Here is a 7,593-nt window from a genome sequence, read left to right as displayed (position 1 = left end):
AAGCTGTGAGACTTGAACAAAAACAAAAGACACGTCAGTGACGTCATGCCCGAAATGAAAGAGATAGATATGATATTAGAACGAGACAAAAAAGGCATCGAAAATGTATTTTATCCTTTAGTGGTAAGATAGATCTTCCACAACAAATTGTACCAGTGACGCCGAGAAAACAAAACACACGCCAGTGACGTCATGCCTGAAAGGAAAGAGACAGTGAAAAGATTAAAAAAGCGTGTTAAAAAGAGAAAGATATAAGTGCGTGATAATTTAAAAAAGGATTTTAAAATGTATTGTTCTAATTCCGGCGTTACTTAAATAATAAATTAATATTCACTTAAAAATCAATAAATTTATTTTTAATTTTATTTTGTGCCCTTAAAATAATTTACCCGAAAATATGACTTATACCCGTAGGGCATAAAGTTCAATTTATATTTACTCCATTTTAATTAAATAGTAATGGCTTTAAAAATAATTTGGATTTATTTTTTTATTCCTCTTGTGGTTGTCGAATGACCAAATGACAATCAACCTTATAGCTTTAGAAATATGATACAATTTTGAGCATATTGTGTCCTCAGCGCCTGTAGTTTTACTTCTCACTCTTATTTTGAATCTCTCTCTTTCATTTTGGGCATGACGTCATTGGCGTGTGTTTTGTTTTAAGACCTCTGCAATGCTAATCTCTGAGTTACACTTTTTCTCGTGGTGGGATGAACTACCGTTCTCTTTCTAATTGTCTACTTTTCTCTTTCATTTCGAGCATGACGTCACTGACGTGTCTTTTGTTTGTACTAGCATAAGATATTGTCAACCTTATTTATAAGGCAATTTGGTACATTTTTGAACACATGTTGCTAGTGGCTGTAGTTTTATGTTACGTTCTTTTTGTGCTCCATCTCTTTCATTTCGAGCATGACGTCACTGCCATGTCTTTTGTTTTGATATCAAATTGAGAAACGGTAAAATTTATATGAATATTTTTTTTAGTTGTTTATCTTTCTCTTTCTAACTATCAGTCTTTCTTTTTCATTATCGACGTGACGTCATTGCCGTGTCTTTTGTTTTTACTGGAATACGACATCACGTGTGCACAGGAATGTTAATCTTACTGCGTTAGATATAAAGTTGCAATCTCAATGTCATTATCTGACGCCATTACAGCTGACAGTTTGTAAACGACCGACGCAAAGGTGCGTTTTTGATATTTGTGTTCCGTAATACGGTATATATATATTTTTATTTGGTGGACGAGAGATGCTTTCGCATTTATAATATTAGTATATAGTTTATCGGTTTATACGAAACCTTTCGCGATCAACCGCGAAATCCGCGCTTATATTTTTCTTGACAAACCATAGCGCGATTCAAACGCGATAGATGTCAACGTCATCTATCGCGCACAAGGGATGCTTCGTAAACATACCGCCCACCAAGGACGTTACTGAAGGAACGTCCTTCTAAAACAAAAAATCTTATTAAAAAAACAGAAAGACATATACACTATTTTTTAGGTAAAAAATAAAATAATTTATATTAAGTATATTATAATATACATCTCTATTTCAAACATATACTTGTTGAAGTCGGTGTCAAACCAATTTTCATTTGATTCGCTGCCTACAGAAAACCGTCACGTGCCCGCGATTCTCGTTACAGCGGGGATCGCTAAATTGTACTCTATGTCTAGTGTGCTACGTTCCATATTGCATTGCTGATTCCCGGCTACGTTCATCGGAAGGTAAATTTAAATTAATGTATCACCGGCCACGTAGCTCAGAGGTCAGAGCGACCGATCCCAGCATCGGCAGTCGCAGGTTCGAATCCTGTGGTGGCCACCCAGAAGCATAAAACCTTTTGTTACTTTAAATATTATTTCTTTTAAGATGAAGTTTACACAAGTTATGTTACCAAAATAATATACATAACAAAGGCATTTATATAAGTAACTAAGTCTTATAATAATTTCATTTTTCACTTTTTAGTGGAAAGTTAGTGATTTTTAGTATGGGTAGGCCTACTAAACGCGCTGCCCAAATGAGTTCTTTGCCCCCGTGAAACTGCCCAGAATTCCCAGTGATATTTGTTCGAAAGCCTCCACCCAGTCTGTTACCATTTGAGAGTGATGTTAATTATGGAGGCCATTTTGAATAACCGAATATCTAATTATGTTTATTTTAGTTTCAGTATTGCGTATTTTGTAAAACTTTGTAAGTGCCCTTGAACATAATTTTTTTTCGAAATAGTTTTTATAACCTTTGTAGTGAGTACAGGCGTGATAATATGTTGTGTGATGGCGTAAACAATGCTTAGATATGCTATAGCAACAATTGCGGTTAATCTGCTGTTATTTATTGAAGAGTTCCCCCGATTTCTACAAGAGCCCATCATCAGATATTGAAATGGTGATAATGGGACCACACGGGAAGCACAAGCTTTCAAATAAAAAAAGAATCATGAAAATTGGTTCACCCAATCGCAAGTTACGAGGTAACAAACATAAAAAAAAATACAGTCGAATTGAGAACCTCCTCCTTTTTTTGAAGTCGGTTAATGAACTAAATTGTTCATCATCAGAGTGAGTTGAACTTAAATATTGAACTTTAAAATACAGTTTGAACTTGAGACTACACATCGAGGTTAACTCTTTACTAACTACAATCTCAAATTTAAATTATCATAAATTGTAACACGTGAAATAAAATAGTAAAATTAGTCTATAACTTTCTTTCGTAACTACCGGTAAAATACATATTTCCGATGTAGGTATTTTTATTGTAGAACTAGTGCGTTACGTGACGACGCGGGTGATATTGTCATCACCAGGATGTTTGTCTGCTATTCTACCCATCAACCAACGACTTGGCGGTACATCGTCTTCTTTGACTAGAACAAAGTCTCCAATTTTTTGTTCATCCGTTTTGGAAGCCCATTTATAGCGATTCATCAACGTAGCCAAATACTCGTGAGACCAACGTCTCCAAAACTCTTGTAGCATGCGTTGGATGAATTGCCATAATCTGGTACATTCGCTAATGGCTCTCCAATTAGAAAATGTCCAGGCTTTAATGGCATTGGTTCACCAGGATCGTCGACATTGATTGTACTCATGGGCCGTGAGTTTAAACACGCTTCTATCTGACTAAGAAGCGTAGTCAGTTCTTCGTACGTGAGTGTCGCGTCACCAATCACTCGTTTCAAGTGAAACTTTGTGGACTTCACTCCGGCCTCCCAAAGTCCTCCAAAGTTGGGACTATGAGGAGGAATGAAGTGCCACTCGGTACCATTAGCCTCGAGATGTTCGGCTATGGTCGGTTGGATGGCCTTTAATTGTTGCAACTCCCTTGAGGCACCTACGAATGTGGTGCCAGTATCACTCCACATTTTGGCACAATGACCTCGTCTAGACACAAAACGTCTAAACGCTGCTAAGAAGGCTTGAGTGCTTGTGTCATTGTATGAACGGTGACCTCGATCTTTAGTTGATCTTAAGTTAATTGGCCTCGCGTAATCAATTGGTGTTGGCTCTTTGTTCTGCACATGTCACACACTTTATTACGTGGTGCTTGACCAATTTTCTGACCCCTATAATCCAATAGGATGACCTTAAATAGTTCATCATCAGCTGAGGACCACCCTGGAGGGTTTACATTCTGCATCAGCTATGATCAATAGAGTAAGGCTACTGGAACGTGGCAAAACAATGGGATTTTTCATTTGTTCACTCAGTTGTGATTTCTCCAGTCTACCTCTTACTCGGATTATGCTCTTGTTGTCCAGATAGGGGCAGAGTGATATTAACGGGCTACCCTTAGATACATATCCTTTGTCCTTCAATTCCTTATATTCTGTTGTAAACAGTTCTCCTTGTGTTTTTCTTATACAACATTAGAGTGCACTATCTAGTTCTACCTTTTGTAAATATCCCATCCTGTATATTTGATTTTCCTTTAAAAGCCTTCGGCAGTATGCAACAACTCGAACCAATTTTCCTAATCTTGAGAATCGTTCGAATAAGGAACTATCTGGGAGCACTGCTACGTGTGTCTTTGTTGACTCTTCCAAATCTGTACTACAAACATTACTTGGCCTATTATAAATTATGGGTTGCACTTTAAGGGAACTGGGCAGTATTCCTCTAGAGGCGCAGTCTCCTGGGTTGTCCTTAGTGGAAACGTGAAACCTCTGAGACGCTTTCATGGAGGTCAGGATTTCAGACGTCCTGTTAGCCACGAACGTTTTCCATAGTAAAGATGTGTGCTTTGTTGATCTTTTAAAACATTTATCAATCCTTCCATTTTCTAAGTTTAAATCTTTGATGAAATAGAGTTCAAATTCTTTGAATCTTGAACTGATTGGCCAGTTACATGAACGACCTTATAAGTAAAGAAAGTGTTCTCACAAAATGCACTTCACACAAACACTTATACGGAATCTGCCGGTGGCGCCCCCTGCGGCTGCTCGCTGAACTGCACGTGTCGTCACCTGTGACGTCGCTTGATCTCCGCGGCTGCGTCACCTTGCTGTCCTCCAATGCGTTGTGTTGATCTGAGAGTGGCGCCCTCTGTGGCCACTACTTGTACTGCTCCGCCGGTGCTGGCTCAGCTCGTTATCCAAGCTGGGCAAAGCTGTCGCCGCTTGTGGGCGAACTGTGTACCTTGCGCATCGATCCACTGCAGGTACACTTGGATGGAAAAAACTGTCCGTATGATCCGGCTCGATCTAGGACCAATGTTAAATACCGAGATGGCATTTAAGGAATTCACCTTTATAGTACACTCGTGAGAATTATGGATAAAAATAAAACTCCGGTGTACTTAACTGTTCTAGAACATGCACATTTTATTGTTTTTCTTGTCAACATTGACACATATTTTTCTTGTCAAACCATAGCGCGATTCAAACGCGATAGATGTCAACACCATCTATCGCGCACAAGGGATGCTGTACAATAATTGCTTCGTAAACACAGATGCTTAAGTGAATTTATCCTTTTTGATACAGGTAGCCCAAAATCGGTTAGTGATTTATCGCCTATCGCATTAATTTTATCTTTAATTAAGATTAGTGCATCATTGTATATGTCATCATTATATGCTAATGTCATCTCCTGATTCTCATTACGCATTCTGTTCAATATATCTTCATATAAAGCATTACGAAATTAATTCCATAACTCTAAGGGGTCAGATGGTTGGCAAAATATCAGGATGATGGTAAATAATTCTCTTAATTTTGTGGCTGGCTCGGACATGACAGCATCTGACATTGTATTTTGATTCCCTGTAGAGTGTCGAAACTTTTAGCGATAAAACAGCTGTAACTTTTTAGTGTATTGCTCTTAGAAGTTTATTTTTTTCATAGCTTTAGGAGACTGTAGGCCTGAGTATCCGGTATAAATATCAGCTTGATACCTCCGCGCGTTTCTGAGAAAAAAGGACAGACAGACAGACTAGCGGAAAGGCAACAAACTGATGCTAGAAGGGTTCCGCTATATGCCTTTCGAGGTACGGAACCTTAAAAACCACGGGAAGTCAGTTTTTTTGCATTTTTTATAAAATTTCTTCTTTTGATCATATCTCCAAAACTATCCGGTTTATATGTGAGAAAAAAATCCTGAGCGTCTCTGATAGCTGTATTTTGTAAATCCACTTCATTTTTGCCGATTTTTTAAAATATTTTTTATTGAGTTTAGCGCCATCTATTACACCATTGCTGTACTAACTCGCTAGAGGTGTAGAGCGCGACTAGACGCCACGTCAACACTAACGTTTGCGATGGAAGGAGTTGTGTATCGTAGTTGCGTGCCTTTGTCACAGATGGCGCTAAAGAAATAAAATGCGAGTCAGACTCGACCATGACGGGTTCCGTAGCAGAAATTAATATTATATTGGTTTCTCGGAGTTAAAGGACCGAAAACCCACCAAATCTGGTCAGGCCGCATGTTTAAGAAGCAAGGTTGGGGCGTCAGTGTTCTTATTCTACAATGATTACTTTATTCGTTCAAAATAATAATTAAAAATGATAAAGAAAAGCCAAAAAAAATGTCATGATAGAAGCAATGGCAGATAGTGAAGATTTTTGTCGTCAATTAGTTCATAGGGCGCGCGCCGCGCTTCGCCGCTTCACCCAGTCAATCATTCAGAGTCATGTCACTAGATGGCGTTAAACAAAAGGAGGGTTGTTGATAGAGGCTGCGAGGTATAATGAAACCAATGGCGATGCATATTTCAGGATAAATCTGTTTTGCTTTAGCCTTGGTGCTATATGAAAAAGCGGTGCGGGGAGCAAAATGGGTTACAAGTACAAATCAAAATTTTACAACTTCTCAAGACGTACAGACACAAAACTCTCACAGTTAAAGCGAAAATATTCTATGTATAGTACAGTATTTATCTACAATTTACACGGAACTTCCTCAAAATTGGAAACTCAAACCCACGTATTCTGTGCCTCTAACTCAGTCATGGCCTCGAAACCAACTCATAACACTCTCCGCTAATTCTCAGAGAACCCTTTTTGTAGTTCTTCATCTTTTGTAATTATCACAGTTAGGTTGATTTCCCATCACTCGCCGGCAATATTGTGAGCGAAATGTAGGCGGTTGTTCCATAGTTTTCGTTCATTTACGTATCTCAATGCCCAAAAATGACAATTTATAAGTCTAAACGTCGCCTTAAAGCTAAAAAGTGATTACAAGAAAAGCTGTTTTTACACGCTTTTTATTAGCTTCACCTGTATGTTTGTTTGTAACCGACTTCTTTGGGCGCGATTTGGACCCACTTTAAACGGCCAGATTTCGTTCAAACTTTGTAGATTTATTGAGGACTGATGACAATACACTAATTTCATAAAATTATTCCATTTTTTAATTTCCACAATTTGATTTTTGTTAATTTATATAAAAAAAATCGATCGTAAAGCACTCTCTGATGCTTCGCATCATGAGTCGTGCAATAGTTTAAAATTAAAAAAAACAAGCTAAGTATTATAAATAAGCCAAACTAAAAAGTAAAAAATAATTTTTTTTAACACTATTTTCTTAATTTAAATTAATTTTTTAGTCCGGTTTTCTATAAAAAGCGTGTTTTTTAAAACTATTATACTGATTATCTCAAAAGAGTTTCGAAGACTGGTTTTATTGATTTTCTCCGCCTTGTAGTCGGTAATTTGAAATATGTTCACCACGGCCCGTTAGCTCAGTTGAGAGAGCGTCGTGCTTACAGTACGAAGGTCGTGGGTTCGATCCCCACACGGGCCATATATCGTTTTCCACACATGCCTCCTTTTTGATATTTTGTCAATGTTTCGTGATGTTTATTCATTAATCAGTAATTAATATTATTCTATGTTTCTTTGTGTCGTACATTTTCATCACGTTTTGCCAGTGCCGTGTAATGACAATTTGGATATTGTGCCAGCTTCAAACCAAAATCGGCAAAATTACATGCGAGCACAGAAATCTAAATAACAAGGTAATAGAAGTGCCAACGCCGCGTGACCTTGTCGCCACACTGGTGTCTTGGACGACACCAGCGCGCGAACTTACGCTCAGTCGCTCGCGGAACGTTGTCACAGCAAGAACCACTAAAA

At 38.1% G+C, this 7,593-nt stretch overlaps 1 non-coding gene across 1 annotated transcript; it reads left to right on the top strand.

The window, feature by feature from the left end:
* Nucleotides 1-7,188: 7,188 nt before the first annotated feature.
* Nucleotides 7,189-7,261, top strand: Trnav-uac. Its single transcript has one exon. It is a non-coding gene; the product is annotated as a tRNA-Val (tRNA).
* The last annotated feature ends 332 nt before the right edge of the window (nt 7,262-7,593 follow it).

This window comes from Trichoplusia ni, chromosome 20 (assembly GCF_003590095.1).
Source record: "Trichoplusia ni isolate ovarian cell line Hi5 chromosome 20, tn1, whole genome shotgun sequence".
In the NCBI taxonomy this organism is placed as follows: Eukaryota; Metazoa; Arthropoda; class Insecta; order Lepidoptera; family Noctuidae; genus Trichoplusia; species Trichoplusia ni.
The sequence above is the reverse complement of the archived record's forward strand: the minus strand, read 5'-3'. Positions and strand labels throughout refer to the sequence as shown.